This window comes from Hylobates moloch, unplaced genomic scaffold (genome assembly GCF_009828535.3).
Source record: "Hylobates moloch isolate HMO894 unplaced genomic scaffold, HMol_V3 SCAFFOLD_14, whole genome shotgun sequence".
In the NCBI taxonomy this organism is placed as follows: Eukaryota; Metazoa; Chordata; class Mammalia; order Primates; family Hylobatidae; genus Hylobates; species Hylobates moloch.
Genome location: NW_026652289.1, coordinates 74020670 through 74041325, shown reverse-complemented (window position 1 = coordinate 74041325; position 20656 = coordinate 74020670). Strand labels below are relative to the sequence as shown.

Here is a 20656-nt window from a genome sequence, read left to right as displayed (position 1 = left end):
TTACATTGATATACAAAAAGAAGAAAAATACAGAGTTCCTCTCCAAAGGGAACTGATAGCCTAGTTAAAGGGAAAATGTTTCATAGTGACCACAAATTGAAATTTTTTTTTTTTTTTTTTTTGAGACAGAGTCTCACTCTGTCGCCAGGCTGGAGTACAGTGGCACAATCTTGGCTCACTGCAACCTCCGCCTCCCGGGTTCAAGCAATTCTCTTGCCTCAGCCTCCCAAGTAGCTGGGATTACAGGCACGTGCCACCACACCCAGCTAATTTTTGTATTTTTAGTAGAACGGGGTTTCACCATGTTGGCCAGGCTGGTCTCGATCTCTTGACCTCATGGTCCACCTGGCTCAGCCTCCCAAAGTGCTGGGATTACAGGCGTGAGCCACCGTGCCTGGCCACAAATTGAAATTCTTATGTTTAATGCCATGACATCTAACACTGCGTTCAATCAAAATGTCTACGCATGCAGCTTGAGACCTTGGCACAGAAGGTGCCTGGGGTCATGGTTTGGGAAGATTAATCTGCCATCAGTGGAGGGGTAGATAAAAACTAATGTTTACTGGGATCAAGATGAGCAGTCTCTGTGCCAGAAACTTTATTCACTTAATTTCCACAGCCCTGTGAGGCGGGTGAAATCATCCCCATTTTGTGGATGAGGAAATTGAAGTTCAATTGGTTCAATAACATGCCAAAGGTCACTCAACTGATGAACACGGAGCTGAGATGCGGAAGACTGAAAACTCAGAGCCTGGGCTTTTAACCAAACACAACATGGCTTTGCTACAGAAGAAAATTAGAAAGAGTTTTCAAAAATAAAATGTAGAGCCGAGTGCCACCTTGGATATAAGGGACTGAGGGACGGGAAGAGTCAAGAACTCCCAGGCTTCCCTCTGGCTGTCAATAGCCAGTGGGTCCTGGCAGTGGGAGCTGGGCCATCAGAGGTGGCGCCTGAAGTGGGGCAGGCACAAAATGGGTTTTGGGGCAAGCATTTGCCCAGGTGGTGGTCAAAGCCACAGAAAAAAGGTGTTTGGCGGAGTGGTGGCTGAGTGTGGAGAGAGATGAGCCGAAGACCAAGCCTGGAGCTTGGGCAGCCCACGATTGGACACTAGGAGAAGAAAAGGAGCCAGTGGAGGAGACACTAGGCTAGGGATGGGGAGGGCACTGTGGAAGGCTGGGATCCACCTGGTGCTCCAGGGAGCTGGCAGGGGGGCACATCAAGGAGCTCAAACTGCCTCACCAGCAAATGCCTCTGTTTCTGACCAGGGGCAGTGAAATAAAGGGACCCGGTTGAGTAACTGGTTTCTGGTCCCTGCCAGCCCAGGAAGCCAGCACCCACCCTGCCTTACCTCCCATGTGCCACTCAGCCTTCGAAGCAAAACCAGCTGAGACCAGCACCTGCCAGGTCTGAATGCGCAGCACCAAGTTCTGGGGGGTGGGGGTGGGGGTGAGCCAAGGAGGTCTGGCTTCTCTAGGGCAAGGGTAGGAAGGACAGCAGGGAGGCTCACCCTGAGCCCGGCAGGCAGCCCCTCCTCCTCCTCCCCTTCAGCAAAGAAAGGCAGAGAAAAACGTGTTTTTATAAATAGCTCCAGCCCCAGCTGATTGTAAATTCAGTGGGTTTTTTGTGTCAATGACATCACCTTCCTCCCCATGGCAACCCCCGACGATATCAAAATTGCCAAGCAACGTTGGAGCAGCTCGGCGCCCCAAAGGAGCAGGTCGATGCCTGAGGATTTAATGGAGAAATCCCAAAGTGAGCCGGGGCGCACGGTGGAGGAGGGGCGCGCCGCAGCCGGGGCCGCTGGGCCCTGATGGGCGGGAGCGGGGTGGAGCGGCCTCGCCTGCCAGGCAGCCCTGGGCGCTGGGCTGCGCGGCCACACTCTGGAGACAGCCACGGTCCAGGCAGGTGGGGGAGGGCGCTGCTCCCGTCCTGATGTGCCAGGAGCCGCCAGCAGCCATCCAGGTGACTAAGCCGGCCCACTAGCACTGAGTCACCGCCCGCCTCGAGCTGTTCTTGCTTCTTCTTTGCATCTGATTATTTTGGGAGCTGGAAACTTGGAGCTGCACCTGAGTCCCGCCCCTTCTAGCTCCCTCCTCCCTACCTTGGGCTCCAGGAAGATGGGACTTGCTGTGAGTCTGCTGCCACCCCATAAAGATATGGAAGACGCTGTGGGGGCCAGAGGTGCCCCGGGGGCTGTGGCAGCAGGCAGAGTGCAATAGCAGATATGGTGGTCAGGCTGCCCGTGTGTGTCCTCTGGAGGTGTTGGGACAGAAGGGCAGTCTTGTCCGAGCTGACTGGAGTCCTCCCGGGCTGGCTCTGAACTCATCTCCCACGGGGATGTTTCTGTAAAGGAGTGGCTTCTGGGGTCGGAGTGGCATTTGGAGAGCGAGGCTGGATTGGCTTAGGCTGGCCTGGGCAGGTAGGTGGCTCTGTGCTGGGCGTGGACCCACGTGTGTGTGAGTGCGAGAGTGTGTAAGCCAGTGTGTGTGCCGTCCCCCTGCTGGGGACAGCAGCTGGGTCCAGCAGAGAGCTGGCTGGGGGCTTGATAGGAGTTTATTTTAATTGATGCTGGGTGGGCGCAGGCCCTGAGATGGGCGTCAGGGAGAGGGGACGCCAGACACACGGCCTGAGCAGGGTGAGGAGCAGCTGCTAGCCCTGGCAGGCCCAGGCCCTGTCTGGGTGCACAGGACAGAGACACAGCAAGATGCCCAGGTAGGAAGCCGTCCGGAGGGGCTGGCCAGGGTGAGAGCCCATCACTGGGGGCTGGACAGCCCATCAGCTGCCCTTTCATTCTGGCAGGCCTGGGTACCAAGGAAACAGCTTCCTACCAAGAACCTTGTCACTCTCTTATGCAGGGCCAGGCAGCACCCATGTGCGTATCTGCTGAGCTCACAGGGACACATTCAGTGAGAAGGGTGCTAGCCAGGGCACAGCTTCCCCATGATCAGGACCCAGCGGGTGCCACCTCAAGCCCCTGGTCCCCACAGGGCATGCCCCAGTGTGTGTCAGGAGGAGGGGGGAGGTCCCTTCTCCCCCACACAGCTGGCAGCTTTGCGGGCACCAGTGAGTAAGCTGCCAGAGGGAGGGAGGCTGTGTGCCCACAGTGGCAGGACAACACCAACCAGGAGCCTTCAAGAGAAGAGGCTGGGTGAGAAAAGCACTGAGGTTTTCTTTTCCTTTTTTTTTTTTTTTTTTTTTTTTCTATTTTGCCTGAAGGGAGTGCCGCTTCCTGGGCTAGAGACAAGCACCAGCCTGCAGTGGAGAACACAGGGCCCGCTGCCCAGAAGGAGCAGCCACGGTAAGGTCCCCACTGTTGCTGCATGCTCCGGATTCCTGGGCTAGGGATGGGGGTGCCAAGGTGTCCAGGCTGCCTCCCACCTGGGACAGGGAGGCTAACTTCACAGCTGTGGGTTCCTGGGTCAAGGGGCTCCACTCCCCCCCAGACCTGCCACCTTCTTTCCAGATTGATTGTGAAACAGTCCAATCCCAGCTGGACTCTGGCTCCCTAGCTAGAGGGAGAGGTGCTTGTTTCTGCTCTTCCTGCATGTGCTTCCTGCCCTTTCTGGGCCAAGCCAGTGCCACCAGGACACCCCTATCCAAGGCCCCTCTCACTTTACCACCTCTGGGACATTTCCCTTGTGTATTCATTCCACAAATATTTAGGGAGCACTGCTGGGTCCCAGGCTTCCAGTCACACCCTTTGGCTGGGTTTTACCTGGCACAGATTCTGACTCTGAAACTCAGCATCAGGGCAGGTTCAGGGAGCTGCCTGGCCGAGCCTGGTCACTCCTCACAGGCCTCGGTCTCCCCACCCCTGCTGCAGGGTGGATGACCTGGTCAGCTTCGGGGACATCGGGCCCAGTGAGCTCGGGTTTATAAAGCACTGGGCCCCACCGGGAAGCAAGGCTAATGTCCTGCGGTCTCCAGTTGTCCTTTCCCTGGCATTGTACACCAAGAGGTTTGTGCTGTTCTGCTTGGGGTCTTCCTGAGGCTGGTTCTGGTGGGAACTGGGCTGCAGGAGGAGAGGATGAGCTTAGGAGCCGTGTGGCCCCCAGGCCTGGTGGGCCTGGGACTCAGCCCCACGGGAGCTCATCTAGCTGGGGTTGAGGCCTTTGGGGCAAGCAAGGAGTCCCCTCTAGAGGCAGGCTTCCCTGGCGGTTGTCCTGGCCCAGGCTTGGAGGTGGCACCTGGGAGCCCTAGTGACAGAGCGCCTGGTCAGGGAAGGGTCGGCACCAGAGGCAAGCCCTTCTGGGAGCAGCTGATTTAGATGGAAGCTCCGTGCACCTGAGAGGGGGAGTGTGGGGACTGCACGGCCTGTCCAGTGCCCCGAGGACAAAGTGATGCTTTGTGAGTGCTCTGGGCCCTCCCGGACTTGCCAGACACAGGGAGGGTGCAGTGGGTGGGGTCTCCAGCCAAAGAAAGCCCGCTCTGTGCACAACTCCTAAGGATGACCAAAAAGTCCCCTGCCCTGGAGGAGCACATGTGCTCAGAGTCAGGAGGAACCTATAAGTGTCTCTCATGCCAGTGAATTCCCATACCTGGCTCCTGGATGAGAATGCCCCAGCTGTGGGGGTATCTCCTGCTGCCTCACAAAAGGTGACTCTGTGCCTAGGAGTCTTCCATGCATGCAGAGCTGAGCAGGGGCTGCTGCCCAGCTGGGGGCAGAGGGGCCAAGGCTGTCGAGCACTAGGCAGACAGCAGGCCAGCAGCGGGCAGCAGGTTGGGCCAGGAGGGAGCAGACAGTAGGAGCCAGGGCAGGCTGAGCAGGAAAGGAAAAGGCTGCCTGGGGTCCTGAGGGCTCAGGGAGGACTCCAGACAGCTGGCCTTCTTATGCCAGCCCGCTTCTGTGGGAGAGGCCCTCTGCATAGGTGACTGGGCAGGGAAGAGGCTAAGACACTGAAAGATTGAATTCCTCACCCAAATGGCCCAGAGATGCCCACTGCACACAGTGTCCTGGGTGCAGAAGGCAGGAAGGACTCATGGGACGCTGTCCTGTGGACTGAAGCAGAAAGTCCTTCCCGTAAGATGCCCTCGTCGCCCTGAGCAGGAAGGCCCAGGCTGCGGAAGCAGTGCCTGAGACCTAAGCAGCAGGAAGGATGCCAGTAAAGCTTATCAGGAGGCATCTGGCCGCCTGCACCTACCGGGCCTCAAGGAGAGAGCTTATTTCTGGGAGCCTCCTTGGTAGAAAGAGGTGGACTAGCCAGCGGGTTGGGGAGGAGCATTGCAAATGGAAGCTTCTGAGGGCAGAATGAGTTCTCAACTTGCTGAAGCCAAGGCTGGCCCTCCTGCCCAGGGCGAGCAGTCTGCCTGGGCCTGGGAAGCTGTCCCCTTCTGAGGAGGCGCCCTCCATCCCACCAGAGCTCAGCCCTAGGGCCCAGGAAGGGCTAAGGCAAGAAGAGTGCGATGTGAGATAAAGGGGACCGTGTCTCTTCCTGGCAGGGTGTGGGGTCCAGGCAGCACCTTGTTCTGGCACACAGGCTGCCAAGCAGATGACAGCCATGGCCTGACTACTAGGTGCAAGGACTGGTGGCAGGAAGAGGGCGTGGACAAAGCAGGACAGAGCTCTTGCCCTGGGGATGCTCATAGTCCTGCAGCAGAGCAGTGGAGAGGAAAGCTGAGCTGAGCGTGGGGCCAACCGCGCCAGAAACAAGCAGAGCCACAAAGCCACCATCAGCCGCCGGGTGGCTTCGTCCTTTTGCCCACTCTGGGTCCGACTCATCGCTGAAGTTGGCAGCCATGACCCATCCAGCCCAGATGATTTATAAGTTTACACCAATACTGTGCAATGGTTCTTAACATAGAACTTTATAAAGATGGACAAAAAAGATAAGTTGAGAATGACAAACAAAGGAAGAAGCAGCTTCTATCTGCAGTTGCAGGAGGAGGTGAAGGCTCAGGGAGATAGACCAGGGCGGGAAGAGGCAGGATGGTGGTTGGTTAACATGAAGTCAGCAGTGTGAGCCTCAGGCCTGGTGCTGCCTCTTCCTGGTGACTCGGGCAAGTTACTTCATGTCTCTGGGTCTCAATTTCCTCTCCTGTCCAACAGAGATAATTATAGTACCTATGAGTTAGGGTTGTTGAGAGGATTAAATAAGATAATAAGTGAATGCTCTGAATGGCATGACTGGCACGTACGTACATGTTCAGCAAGAGATAACTATTATCACCATGATGATAACTGGTGTCAGAGGAACAAAGTGCCAGGAGAGACCATACCTTGTTCGGGGGAATCAGGAAAGGCTTCACGGAGGAGGTGACTTTGAAAGAACCCTCCTCTGAGGAGAAACGAAAGCTCTCAGAATGCCCAGGAAAGCTGGGAAGAAACAATAATGCCAGGTGTATTTTTTTCCCAAATAGCACATTGTTTGTCCACTGAGGCTTTCTAAGGAATAACTTGAGACTCCTCCTTCTGGGGTCTAGACTTGGAGGTCTTGAGGACTTGAAGTGGGCTGCCCCTAGTGAAGGGATCGAGAGCCGGGCTGTGGCCCTGGCCCTACTCCTTTTGAGACCTGGAAGCTTTTTTCACACGCTGGTCCTAACTGCATGAGGAACCGTGTTCTGCTAAGCCCCATCTAAAGCATACACTTGGTGATGTGGCAGGCAGAGGGGCCAGGCGGGGCCACGGCAGGCTCCTGGATCACTCTGGCAAGTGGCTTAGAAATGCCTAGTAATCGTGGGCAAGGTGCAGTGGCTCACGCCTGTAATCCCAGCACTTTGGGAGGCCGAGGTGGGCAGATCACGAGATCAAGAGATCGAGACCATCCTGGCCAACACGGTGAAACCCCGTCTCTACTAAAAAATACAAAAAATTAGCCGGACATGGTGGCGCGTGCCTGTAGTCCCAGCTACCCGGGAGGCTGAGGCAGGGGAATTGCTTGAACCCGGGAGGCGGAGGTTGTAGTGAGCTGGGATCGTGCCACTGCACTCCAGCCTGGCCACAGAGCAAGACTCTGTCTCAAAAAAAAAAAAAAAAAAAAAAAAAAAATTGCCAGTAATCGTGAGGCTCCATCTCAGAGACTTTTGTTTTTTCTTTTATTCCTTTTCTTCTTTTTTTTTCTTTTTCTTTTTTTTTCTTTTTTGAGATGGAGTTTCGCTCTTGTTGCCCAGGCTGGAGTGCAGTGGCGCAATCTTGGCTCTCTGCAACCTCCGCCTCCCGGGTTCAAGCGATTCTCCTGCCTCAGCCTCCCAAGTAGGTGGGATTACAAGCACCCACCACCATGCCCGGCTAATTTTTGTATTTTTAGTAGAGACGGGGTTTCACCATGTTGGCCAGGCTAGTCTGGAACTCCTGACCTCGGGTGATCCACTCACCTCAGCCTCCCAAAGTTCTGGGATTACAGATGTGAGCCACCACACCCGGCCTGTTTTTTCTACAAAGGATTATCTGTTCTATGAATTTAGGAAAGGTAATCCTAAAGCTTATTCACCTAAGAAAAACGAGGCAATCCCAGAGCATTACAGGCTTTCTTGGTCTGGGGGAACTCACATGTGAAAAAACAGGTTCCCTCATAACTACGTGAGAGGCCGCAACTCCCTCGGCCCCAGCAAAGGGACACCTCTGCTGGCCAGCATTTCCTACAAAACCTCATCACGACACATTAGGCAGGGCAGAGAGCCAAGTATTCACGGAGGGACAGTGATGACTTTTTTTGCAAACCTGTGGATTCTCCGTGGCAACCTATTCCCCAAAAGTGCTGCCTCGGTCAGCAAATCCCAGTGTCTCTCTGCCCAGGCAACAATCTCTTGTGCTCTGGTCCGCCCACAGCCTCCATGCACTCAGCTCCTTGGGCCTCTTGCTAAGGGGCTGGAAGCAGAGCTGTGTCCTTCAGGCTGTCAAGGACCTGGTGAGGGATCCTCTGGGTGTCCCGGGAAGCAGGTTCAGAAAGCTCAGTTCAGCTGGTGCTGTGTTTTGATCTCTGATCCCAGTGCAGCGGGGACCAGCCCACTCAACTCAGTGCAGATAGCAACAAACCAGTCACCTTGCCCAAGGCCTCCTGCTGCCTGCCTGCCTGCCTGGTGACCAGGACTCCTAAAGGCTGCTGCAGCAGCAGCAGCAGGGTTAAAACTTTAAAACCGGGAGGACTGGTTCTGTGGCTCAGCTTCCTGGCCTGGAGAGGCTCCAGCCTCCATTTTCTTTCTTTCAGCTTATGGAATTATGCAAGAAAGCACAGAGGGTGGAGGGAGCAAGGGGACCAGTTATGCCACAGCCTCCTGCACCACCAGAGCACAGTCCCAGGTCAGCAAAGAGGAGCTCTGAGGAGGAAAAGGCTGCCCCAGGAAAGAGCTGGCCATCTCAGATTGCTGTAGCACATTCAAGCCAAAGGGAGTCCCCGGAGAATGTTTCATCCAGCCCCCATAATTTTAGAGTGGGAAACAGAGGTCCAGAGAAGGAAAGTGGGTCCTGAGGCCACACAGCTAACTAATGGCAGAGTCAGTTTCCAGCCCAGGGATCCCCAGCTGCCTGCCCAGCACTCTTGCTACCCAGGCTGCCCCTCCACCCCCGTGCTACCAAGGGGCCCATGCAGGAGCAGACAGCACCACTGGGTAACTTGATGGCTTGGGAGAGGCAGACTGGCCTGACACATTGGGAGGCTGGGCAGGTCCCCCCTTTGCTTCTATTGTGCTATTTGGGTGCCTCCTGCCATCCCCCCTGCATTCTGCTAGACCTGAAACCACAGCCCAGCCTACGCTTGTCAGTCAAGTGCTTCCCGAGGATAAACTTTGCACATGGCACCCAGGCCACTCTTGGGGACCAGGCCACTCCCTGATGAAGAGATCTAACTAATTTATAAATTGATTGATTCAAGTTCTTTTTGTCCCAGGTAACTTCATGTCTTAAGCCAAAGAAGGGAGTCATGATGAGTATCAGAGATGGAACGGAGATTCTGGGGCAGAGGGTAGGGGAGGCACCTGGGAGGCCCTGTTCTTCAGGTGATCTTCTTATCAGTGTAGACTTTTGACCCCAGGCAGGCATTTACATGTCCAATAGCGACCATCAGAGGTCAGTTCCCAGAAGCAGGAGGCCTGTCACTTGTCACCGGTCACCAGGCCCAAGCTAGACAAGAAGACTTTTTCTATTCCACTAGAGTGGATCTTGATGATGATGTGTCTGGGACCCAGAAAGGTGGGGAGAGGTAGAGGTCTCAGATCCTGGGGAGGGATGGAGCCGGCCCCAGGGGGAAAGAATGCAAGGCCGCCAGTGAGCAGGCATTCAGGGCTCCTGTCGAGGAGAGGGTGGTCGGGACAGGAGGAGGGGCTGCCTCATGGATGATGAGGTCCATCATCCTAGCAGAGGCTGTTGTACCAGCCATTGACGAGGGTGTGGCAGTGGTGTTACCAGAACCCTCCTATGTCAGCGTTCAAATAAATGTTCCAGCAGGCCAACCACCCCTGCAGCAGTCAAGGGGTTCTGTCCGGTGTGTTCCAGAATGCTGGGGAAGGGAGGACCCTGAGAAGGATGGCAGCATGGCACAGACACGCCATGTGGCAGTTAGACAGGTCATGCCTTCTGACCCAGGGCACATGCAGAGGTCCATAGACTCTGGGGCCAGCTAGTTAGTATTCCTAGGGGGCTGCACAGCCCAGAGCCTGTGAGTTTTGTGCATCTGGAGCTAAGGTGTCCTGCCCAAAGTTTTGGAGGTGGGCCTCAGGCAACAAATACCTTGCGTCCTCACACCCCCTTTTCTTCCTTGGAGCTTGGGCCTGGGCCCTCCCCTAGTCAGGCACAGGCCTCTGCTCCCCCACACTCACCTGTCCTTCCTGAAAATCAGCCACTGGGCTCCACGCAGGGGTGTCACAGTCACAGCCCTGCTCCAGCCTCAGACCTGGGGCAGTCACTGGAAGCTCAGAAGAGAGAAGACAAGACAATGAAAGTTTCCCATTCAAGGAGGCATTCAGCTGTTAGTTCTTCCAGCAAAAATGCCAGCCAGAGAGCTAAACTGCCAGCAAAAGATATTTAGATGGAACTTTGGAGGCCATTAAGAGCAGGCGCTACAAAGCAATTGTAGCGAGAAGATATTAAATGAATCCATCATGTCTCTAAAATGAGTGTCCTTACCACGGATCTGGCTCTTGCTGTTCCCCAGCCCTTCCCAGGGTAGCCCAGGATGCACCTGGGACGGGCACCGCAGGCTGCAATGGTCCCTCCATCTGAGGGGCTCCTCCCGGGGTCACCAGGCCCCTTTGGGACTGTCAAGCTGGTTTAGCCCCCAGTGTCAGGTTGTGTTTGGGGAGGATGGTTTTATATATTCTCATTGGCACAGGAAGCCTAGTGCAGATGCAGAACCTGAGGGAAAGGCAGGCAGAGAGAGAGAGGCTCGAGGTTCTGCTGAGGCCCAGGGTATCAGCAGGACACATCTGTCCGGCAGCCGGGTGGGGACCCATGGACTTTTCCAAAACACCTAACCAGGCCCCAGACAGTGCTGCTCCCTGGCGCTGGGCTGTCTTTCTGGAACCCGGGTGAACAGACCTGTTGGGTTGATTTAGTAGCAAGTGGCAGCCTTGTTTTCTGGACGAATCCTGGGATTCTACTCCGTGACACAGCAAACCGAGCTCCAGTGTGCACGCCCGGGGCCGGGGAGGGGAGCTTTCTCCTTGGTCCCTTCCGCAGCTGTGAGGGCTGAGGGTTAAGAACCTCTCACCCCATTTGGGGGTGCTGCTCCTCCATAGCCCTGTACCCCAATGCTCTAGACCTTATTATTCCACCACCTTCCCCAGGGAGGGAGGTACTCTTTCCATTACACGCCTCAGGAAACTGAGGCCAGAGATATGCTTTAAGTCTTGAGAGGCAAGAGGGCTCCCATCCGCAGGACTCCATGGCTCTGCAGCCAGACTCCGTCAACTTCCCTCCTGCCTGGGGACCCCAAGGTCCTGGCAGTGTCAGCTCCCTCGGCTCACACTTCCAGATGCTCGGAGGTTCAGAGGTTTGCACCTCCCTCTTGGTCCCATCAGCAGAGAGAGATGGGTAGTCCCATCAGGGTGAGGAGCAGGAAGAAGCAGGTGCTGGGCAGGCTGGAGGAGAGGGGGAGGAAGGGATTTTCTCCCAAGAGTGCCTCTCTCCCAGGCTTCGGGCTCCAGGGTGAGTGGGCAGCGACCCCTCTAGGAGCCCCAGCTCCGCAGGGCTCCTCCTGCCAAGAATCCAGCACACGTGCCCCCACCTCCCCGGCAGGTCCTGCTTGAGGGCCTGAGGTGACTGGGCCATCTGGGTCTGTGAAGGGCAGATGTGGGATGCAGGAACTTCAGGCAGGGTGCTGGCTTGTGGCCAGGAAAGCCTAGCACCTGATTCCTAGCAGGGAACTCAGTGACAGAGTGGGGGAATCTGAGGACCCCTCTGCCCCTCACACCCAGTGCCATGTGGGGGTCCTCATGTGTTACACAGAAATAGGGAGGGACCGTCCTCCTACCCCCGCCCCCAGCCCTCTTGTGTCTCATGTGACAGCCTTCCTGGGCAGAGATTTTTTAAAATACAAATGCCTTATATTAAGGTCTGAGTTGGTCTCTCCCCACTGCCTGTTCAAACATTCCATGGCACCAGCAGCCTCTAAGCAGCAGAGTTGAGAGCACCACCTTTGGGGTCAAATACACTTCCATTCAAATTCCAGCTCCTCCACTCAGTAACTGGCTTACTTAGTCTTTCTGGACTGGATAACAAAATACTATGGACTGGTGGCTTATAAACAACAGAAATTTATTTCTCACAGTTCTGGAAGCTGAGAAGCCCAAGAGCAAGGTGCTGGCAGATCTGGTGTCTGGTGAGGGCCTGCTTCCAGGTTCAGAGCTGGCTGTCTTTTTGCTATAACCTCACATGATGGAAAGGGCCAGGGATCTCTCTGGGGGCCTCTTTCATAAAGGCATGAATCCCATTCATGAGGGCTCTGCTTTCGTGACTTAATCACCTGCCAACAACCCCACCTCCTAATACCCTCGTATTAGTGATTAGGTTTAAACAGATGAATCTTGGGGGGACATAGTTTCAACAGATGAATCTTGGGGGGACACAGTCTATAGCAGTAATTATGAGACCTTCAGCTGTTCTTTAACCACTCTGAGCCTCAGTTTCCTCATTTGTAAAATGCGAATAATAATTGTACAGGACTTCCATCCCAGGGTTCTTGTGAAGACTGAGGGAGGTAGCACAGGTACATAGCTTTGTACGGGGCCTGGCCCATGGGAAGCATGCCATCATTGGCAGCCATTATTATTTCTATTATTAGGGGAGGGCAGAGTCGCCCAGAGGAAGGAGTCTGAATGGAGTAAAAGAGCTTGTTAGTCGCCTTCCTCAACCCCAGGAAACTTTTCAAGTCATGGAGCAGAAAGATGCAGGGAAGGGATAATGTGTTTGTCTTTCTAAACCACAAGCTGATCCCTATCTTTCCTCTTTGGCCCTAGCCCGAGCACTCAGCCCTGGCTGTTGGCGCTCAGATGTTACAACAGGCCCCGACAGCCACAGGCTGAGGGATAACCGGGAAGCGCCTGCCCCACCCGATGTGCCCACCTTGCTGCCCTCCCAAACCATACTGGCCTGCCAGTGCCTCTGAGATGGCACCACTCCAAGAGCCATGTCCCCTGGTGAAATGTGTTTTGGGTGTCTCTTCCAGAGATCCTACCCAATTTGTAGAATGCGAGTGCCTGGACAATTCCTTCAACCAGAAGGTCTGTGCCAGTAGCCAAGGCTCCTCAAAGGAGGATGTGCCTGGAGCCCCCTGTGCTCAGCACAGCAACCTGGGAACAAGGCCAGAGGGTGGCACATGGATGCTGCAGGAGACACTGTCCCCAGACTGCTCCTGATACTTCCTGTGCTGTTGTTCTGCCCTTTCCTCCTGGGCAGGGCTGAGCTGGGCATGGATCAGAGGAGAATAGAGAAGGGGGAGAGTCACACACAGGAATTAATCACTCAGGACCTACCCTGAATGGATGATTCAGTGTGTATCCCCAGCTGTCTCAATGTGTGGGGAGGGGCGTGGCAACGGGGCGGATCGTGCAACCCAGTGCAGCTGAACCTCGTGTAGATGAGACTGTAAGTGCAGAAAACTGGCGTTGTGATGGACCTGAGGGATTCCCTAGTCTAGTCTTGTATCCAGTTCTCTGGCCTACCCAACTGACAGTTATTCTTGAATACCTCCAGTGATGGGGGACTCATCACCTCCTTGGTCAGTCTAACTTGACCCTCTGCCTCTCTCAAGGCCCAAACCCACTGTAGCTCCCAAGGGGTGGGAGGAACCCAAGGTTTCCTAGAGTTATTCTCTATAGGGTGAGGATGGGACTTGGCTAGTCGCCATTCTAGGGTACCTAAGCCTGGATTCAAACCAAATTAAATACCAGTTCGTTTCTGGTAATAATCTAACATTCATACTTTATTGTAGTTCTGTTCAAAAGCACTTCTCGGAGCTGTGGTTTGGGTATATAAGGCATTTGTAGCAAAAGAAAATAATTCACATGTGTATTCATGAATCAGTAAAAATAATTTAGGGTGTCGATTCTAGGTTAGACAATATAATGCATTTCATTCTAGCTTTGGTTCATGGTTCATTTCAAATCCTCGGCAACCAATCTCTCCCACCTCCACGCAGCACATTCTGCTTCTGCAGCCAGCATTCGACCAGTGCACCCATGTCCTTGGGTAACGAATCTGTGGGGGGAGCCATTCTGGTATCACCTGGTCCCCCTCCCACTGCCCCCTCATCCGAGGCCTAGCAGTCAGCTTCCTGGGTGACCACAGGCGGTCAGAGTTTGTCTAAGCGGGTCAGGCCTATAGTATTGTCCAGTCAGAGGAAAGAGAAAGAATCTGCGTGGGAAAGACACAAAGAGGAGGAGGAGGAGACGACAGAGTAAGGGGAGGAGAACAAAAACTAAATATAAATATGTGTTGGGGATGTTGGGGATGGCAGCAGGGTATGGTTAGCTGGCTGGCTCCCACACCACTGTCCCACAGCACACAGGGCCAGCATCTGCACCTGGCACCATGCTTTCCCTAGGAAAGCTGAGGGCATTGGGTTTGTGGTGCAGCTACACAGGGGACAGACCTGTTTGGGACTGGCAGGTTCCCACGGGTTGCCTGAGCTCTATTTGGTGGGCGCCTTAGAGCGAACTGTGTGAAACCAGTACAACTTGTAATGCAAAAGATTGGGCCGTGAGTAGACTGATGCGTCTAAAGAATCAGTGAACAAAAATAAGTGGCCATAGTGACCTCAGTTAATCACTGAAGTCTGAGGTGCCCAACAATGATTTTTAAAATCCCTGCACTGTCCTTGGTCCCCGCTCTGTGACACTGGCAGTCACCCAGCCACCACTTGAGGGCAGCCATTTGGAGTCCACATGTACTGAGTTTCCAAGCCAGAACCTCCTCAGCTCTCAGCCAGCACACAGCCTCTCTCTGGGGCCCCAAGACAAGGAGAGCAAAGGCCTTCTCACTTCTTTATCTGGGGAAGAGACAGGTGATCCCTGTCCCTTCCCCCAGTATAGAAAACACCCTGTACCCCAAAAGAAACATGGCACAGGGGCAGCCAGGAGTGAGCCCCTTGGAATGGCCATTCTGATCTTAGGCAGGGACTGCTGAGGACAAGCAGAGGATGCCGACTCTGGAACAAAATCACAGGCGGAGGGGCTCCGGAACAGGCCCTAGCCGCTCTGGGGGTGCGGGTCTCCTGCCCTAGGACTCTCAGGCTAGAAAGTCCTCAGGACTTAGGACTGAGCAAGGTCTGACAAGGGAACTGGAATCCCTTAAATCCTGCTTTCCTGCCTGTGCAAGGGGCTACCCCAGCACAGTCTTGGGGCCCTGTCCACATGGGACAGATCATCCAAGGTGACAGGTTTTCCGGCTCCCGCGTGGGCTCTCCAGGATGTGTGGGTGGGCACACGCGGCCCCGCTCAGGCCCGGGAGAGTCGGCCCGCGGCTTTGGAGCGTGCATCTGCGATGCCAGCGAACGAGGTGATTATACACAGCCGGCGCCCAGCTGGTTCTCCAGGATGGGTCTTCGCGAGGCGGCCACTGGGCCGTGGAGCCGCAGGCAGGTCCCCGCGGCTGTGGCCAGGCCAGGGCCTGGAGGCGAAGGGCGGGCGGGAGCTGGGGACAAGCTGGTGGAGAGAAAGAGTTGAGCAGCAGGGCGCCCCTCGGGCAGAGGGGCTCCTGGCCAAGGCCCCAGCGACCATCGGCAACTTCTCCCGCGCTCTGGGTTCGCCGCCGCGTCCTACCTGAGGCCACACCCTGAAATCAAAATCGCTGTCAGGTGAAGCCGGCGCTGCACCAACGTGTAAGCGCGGCCCCTCCTCGGCGTTCCCGCGCCGAGGTCCCTCCCGCGGAGGGCGGGCCCGGCTCCCAAGACCTCTTCGAGCGTTCCCGGGCTCCCCGCTCCGCAGGTGGGTTCCCCGGCTGCCCTGGAGGGTCGCGGCGAGAGGAAGGGCCTCCCAACACGCGCGGCCCCCTTCCTGGGTGCCCATGCCCCGAAGTTTGGGACCAGCCGGCGCCAGGCGAGGGGCCTTGGGCGCAGGCATCTGGAGCTCCGCGCCCCTGGAGCGGGACCTCCCTCCGCGGGCGCCCGCCCAGCGCGGGGCATTCGCGTCCCCGAGAGGGCGCAGCAGTGGGGCCTGCGAGCTGGGGCCGGGTGGCCGCGCCGGGTCGGAGTGCGGCTGGAGAGGGGCCGCCCCGGAAGCGGTGCTGCGCCCAACGTCCCCTTCTCCCCGTAAGCCCCGCAAAGAGCCTGCCGCCTCTTGCACCTGAGCCAGGAGTTCCGTCGGGAGGCGGGCGCGGGGCGGTTCCCAGCACCTGGACGCCAGCCAGTCGCAACACCCGCGGGAACACTTGCTACATTTGCCATAATGCATTTCTGATCTGTTTCCGCGCAGGCCTGCGGAGGACTGGCCCAGCAAGGTCCCAGGTCTTCCCTCTCCTCAGCGCCTAAGAGAGCGGCCCAGTGCGGGTGAGGAGTCGCGAGGAAGAGGCGGAAGGCGCCGGAAGGTGAGTGAGCGAGCGGCCCCCGGCCCTAGAGCCTTCTGCACCCATTTTGAAGAGCAGGCAGGGAGGGACAGTGGGCAGGCAGGTGGCCCTCCTGGGCTGGCTCCTTCCTGGTACTGCTAGGCAGCGGAGGTGGTCCCTTCCAGGTGCCGTCTCTCGATCCTTAGTGGGTGCATGTTAAGTCACTTCCACCACTTTGCCCCGTGGCCCCACCGTAGGCTGGTAGACGTCAAGACCTCAAATGGCCCGCCCTGCCCCCGGGCCCATCTTCAGGTCTGATGCCTGTCCTGGGTGAGGGTGTCACCGCAGCAGAGTGCAGGGAATTCATGCCGGGGAAGAGGTTCCCAAACAGAAAGGGTGGTGGCAGGCCCAGTGGCTGTGCAGGGCAGGGTGGGAGGCAGCCGCGGGAGACTCCTGCAGGAGTCACAGGTGAAGCTGCGGCTCCACACATCCCAGCCCACCGCTCATTCCCAGATCTCCAGACCTGCTCAGGTCGCATCAGATCTGGAGTGTGAGTGCTGCTAGGAGCACTGGAGGCTAAGCCATGAAGAGCTCCCAGGGTGTAGGTTGCGTTTTCTGTATCCTGCCCCATTCTGGTGGTTTTTTGGGGGCTTTTCTGCCTTGTTTTTCTTGGGTGAAGGGGGCAGAGGGGCTCAGGTCTGTGTCCACGCTCGTTTTTGGTGGCCGGTGTGGCACCGGTTGCCACACTGGGTAAAAAAATGCCTGGTTCCATGCAAGGTGAGGTTGAGCCTGCAATGCCATGAATTCTCCTCCATAGTATATCGGACAGTGGCAGAAGACACATTTGGAACCGAAGAGAGTGGGGTTTGAATTCATCCAGACTTTGCCTTTGACTCCTTAGACAAGTTGCTTCACTTCTCTACAAACTTATAAATGGCCTCATCTGTAAAATGGGAATGCGAATGCCTTCCTCCTCATAAGGCGGTTGTGGGGAGTAACTGCCTCATCAGCCTCCAGCTGCTATGTTGGGAAGGGCTAAACCACTCCGAGTTCTCCCATCCTGGAGAGCTTTGAGGGCAGTCTGGCTGTTTGGCAAGCTATTGTCAGAGGGTATTAGAGCAAAGCAGTAGGAATAAAGTAAAGGTAGGGGTCCTTGGAGGGTGAGTAGTGAGAGACCCTAATTCAGGGTCTCTGGACCTCGTGGTGACCCAGGGAAGGGGCCATTTCTGGAAGAGGATCTGGCTTGGGCATCAGAAACAGCAGCATCCCCTGCACATCACACATGTTCATGTGTTCATGGGTGACCCAGGAACCTCAACTGTTGCCTGGGACAGAGGGAGCCTCTGGCTTGAGTTTCCAGTCCCATCTCTGCTCTGCACAGCTGTGTGATCCAGGGCAGGTCATTTGACTTCTCTGGGCACGGCATTGTGGATAAGCCTGGAGTTTGGAGTTGGAGAGATCTGACTTTGAATCCCAGCTCCACACTTACTGTCTTGGACAATTACTTCTCTCTGAGCCTCAGTTTCTTCATCTGTAAAACAGAGCTTGCAGTAGCTACAATTAGCCATTAGATGCACTAATAAAAAGCACCTAGCACAGTCTCTCCATGTGGTGGGCACTTTATAAGCATACCTTTCTTTTCTCACCTCCTCCTTCTCTCTCCAGCTCCCTGCTGTCTTTAAAATGGGCCCAGCAAAGCAGGTTCAGCCCAACTCACAGTGGTGTTGTAAGTGTAAAGTAAGGAGGTGAAATAGAGGTCTGGAAAGTTAAGAGCTGTAGAAAAAAAGGCAATCTTGTGATTAGGGATGCCAGAGGTTCCTTCTAGCTAGGCACTGAGGACCCTATGCTAAGGACTCAGACCTCTGTGTGCAGAGACTGTTGAGAATCTAGGGTAGGCCAGGCGCGGTGGCTCATGCCTGTAATCCCAGCACTTTGGGAGGCCGAGGTGGGCGGATCACGAGGTCAGGAGATCGAGACCACGGTGAAACCCCGTCTCTAATAAAAACACACAAAAAATTAGCTGGGCACAGTGGCAGGCGCCTGTAGTCCCAGCTACTCAGGAGGCTGAGGCAGGAGAATGGCGTGAACCTGGGAGGCGGAGCTTGCAGTGAGCCGAGATTGCACCACTGCACTCCAGCCTGAGCAACAGAGCAAGACTATGTCTCAAAAAAAAAAAAAAGAATCTAGGATAGTGAGAGGGTCCCTGGCTTGCAGCCCTCCCAGGAAGCCATTCTTCAGGTCTTGCCTTAGAAATAACCGTACGCCCAGGAAAGCCCAGTGCTGTGCAGCAGGAGGGGATAGGCAAGGGTTGGGATTCGAGGTACAATAAACGGAGGTCAGAGGGCTGTTCTAGCCTGAGCTGCTGCTGGACCGCAGCAGTGTCCATGCAGGCTGAAGCTGGGCCCAGAAGGAGGGCCTGAGTCAATATTGACCTTCCTTGGCTGGGCGGCCTGCTTTTCAGCCTGTCATTCAGCTGGAGTGTTGACACAAGCGACTGAACGAGCTGTATTATTGTATTCTTTTAAACAGCAGCCCATTATCTCTCCCCTGGGGATTCACTGGGGCCAGTGGTGTGGGAATGGTGACAAAGGCAGGGAGCCCAAACATTTTGGCAGGTTGCGTGTCATGCTGTCCGCCCTGGCCCGTGCTGCATCTCTCTGGGTCCCTCAAGTGGGACAGCAGAGCTTCAGGGTCCTGCTCATCCTCCTGGGGCCTCTCCGCACTTCAGCACACTGACCCTGAGCAGGTTGTCTGAATGTTGTGGGCATCCACATGAGGGCCACAACCTGCGTCTAGGACCTTCCTCCCCTGCAGGTGACGGCTGAGCAGAAAAGCAGATGAAATTTCCTTCCCCCGTGTATTTTGGGGGCCAGGATAGGGTGCTGGGGTGCCACCTCTCCTGACTCTTGAGTCACGTGAAGAGGAGCAGATGGCAGACTCAGACCCCAGTAGGGGCTGAGGTGAGACGGTTCAGCTCCACACAAGGATCAGCGAGGGGACAGAGGGGACAGAAGGCAGGGGCTGCAGGGGGAGCTTTTCATCGCTGAATGAGTTCTAGCAGAGTGCGGGCAGCCTCCTGTTGGGAATGCCAGAGGGACTGAAATTTGGGCCAAGGGGAAGGTCAGACCCCGTCAGGAGTCCCACAGATCCTGCATTACCATCTCTTCTGGCTGCAGAAGGTTGGCCTAGAGCAACACCTGTTTGGAAGAAGCAAACTAAACCACACAAGAGTGAGGATTTCCTCTTGTTTACCATGGCCCCCAGAGCCTGGAGTAGAGTAGGTCCATAATAGATACTTTCTGAATAAAGGAATAGTATAATTTCCCAGCTGGGCACGGTGGTATGCTCCTCTAGTCCTAACCACTCAAGCGACTGAGGTGCGAGGGTGGGTTGAGGCCAGAAGTTCGAGGCTGCAGTAAGCTCTAATCGCGCCACTGCATTTCAGCCTGGGCGACTGAGCGAGACTCTGTCTCTAAAAAAAATTTTTTTTTGAAACAAACTTCTGAAAGTAAAGTTTCAGAAAAATCCTTCTGGCCAATGAGAATATTCCAGTGAAAGGCTGTCTTCTGTTCACAGTGATTCTCAGCCAAGGGGTCGGGTGAAGCCTGTCACCTGTCAGAATGTGTGTGGGATGACAGTTCCCAAAGGGGGTTACAAAGAGGTCAAGAAACCCTGCTGCAGGTCTCAGCGTGTCAGGGCCCAGCCCTGGAGGTGACAGGGTCCTCTGGAGGCCACTCTGACAGGTTGGTGATGGTAGTAGAGTACTTTCCTAAGTTTTGTAGCACTCAGGGGGCTCACCTCTGTCTTGGGGCTGTGATTCTAGGATAGACCCTTCCCCAAAATGTCTTGGCTGGGCCTGAGAATAACAGAGGGTGGTAGTAGGAGCAGATGGCCACTGCAGCCAAGTTCACATCAGGTCCTGGGTCAGACTCGTGTCTGCCCCTTCTTTGCCTCTCGGCTTGAACGAGTCACTTAGTCTCTCCTTCTCTGCATAATGGAGACAGTACTAGTGCTACCTCACAGGCTTGTGGCGAGGAGATCACATGTGTGAAATGCTCAGCCCGGAGCCTGCTACTTACGACTTATGCTAGGCTCTTCCTGAGTGACAACCATGAGAAATATCCAAAGCTCCTCCGTGAGCAGGAACAGATGCTCCCCCTCACTGTGCCTGGAGAAGCTGGCAGCGGTGAATTAATCCATCCCTTGTCACCTACAAAAATGCCGAGGAGGCCTACAGAAGGCGAGTAGGCCAAGGTCACAAGCCGGGACTTAGGAACACCAAGCCCAAGGTCCACGCTGAGCCAGCACTCGGCCTTGTGGCCCAGGACTTGAGCCCTGATAAGCAGACCCTGAGCCTCACTGTGAGAAAGCCTGGGCATGCCACCCCCTCTCACTCCCTGGCACCTTGAGCAACCCAGGAGCTGGCCCACTGGGCAGCGGCCTCCTCTCTTCCCAGTCACCCGGAAATGGCAGGGAATTCCACCAGCTTCATTTCTAACAGCTTCCCAGCAATCCCAGCGCTTACACAGCCAACCCAATGCTGACCCCTCCAGGTGGCTGCAAACCCCTTTAGACTCACTTTCTGGAAGCCAGCTTCCCAGCCTCAGCTCGTTCTTGTGAATCCGTTCCGTAGGCTGTGTCCTTTCCTTGAAAGGGACTCAATATGTGCAAACAGCCCAAACTCACTCTAGGCCAGGTCTGGAGGGTCAGGTGGGTGACCACGTGGGATACCACCACTTCTGGTG

General features: G+C 55.5%; 1 protein-coding gene and 1 long non-coding RNA gene across 5 annotated transcripts in view; one reads left to right on the top strand and one right to left on the bottom strand.

Moving 5' to 3' along the window:
- The first annotated feature begins 1730 nt into the window (after positions 1–1730).
- The window catches only part of PAK6 (p21 (RAC1) activated kinase 6), a 38209-nt gene continuing 19283 nt past the window's right edge, over positions 1731–20656 (top strand). Inside the window, exons 1-3 of one of the 4 annotated variants that reach the window (XM_058427786.1) lie at positions 1731–1753; positions 3218–3299; positions 15842–15953. The gene's annotated coding sequence lies outside the window, so the exon portion shown is untranslated. Of the gene's footprint in view, positions 1754–1800; positions 2421–3217; positions 3300–15213; positions 15356–15583; positions 15679–15841; positions 15954–20656 lie in introns of those variants that run through there. The other 3 variants (XM_058427785.1, XM_058427787.1, XM_058427788.1) reach the window with 3 other exon arrangements.
- PAK6-AS1 (PAK6 antisense RNA 1) lies at positions 13339–15558 on the bottom strand. Its single transcript, XR_009209777.1, has 2 exons — positions 15322–15558; positions 13339–15203 (listed from the first exon to the last, which is right to left on the bottom strand). It is a non-coding gene; the product is annotated as a PAK6 antisense RNA 1 (long non-coding RNA).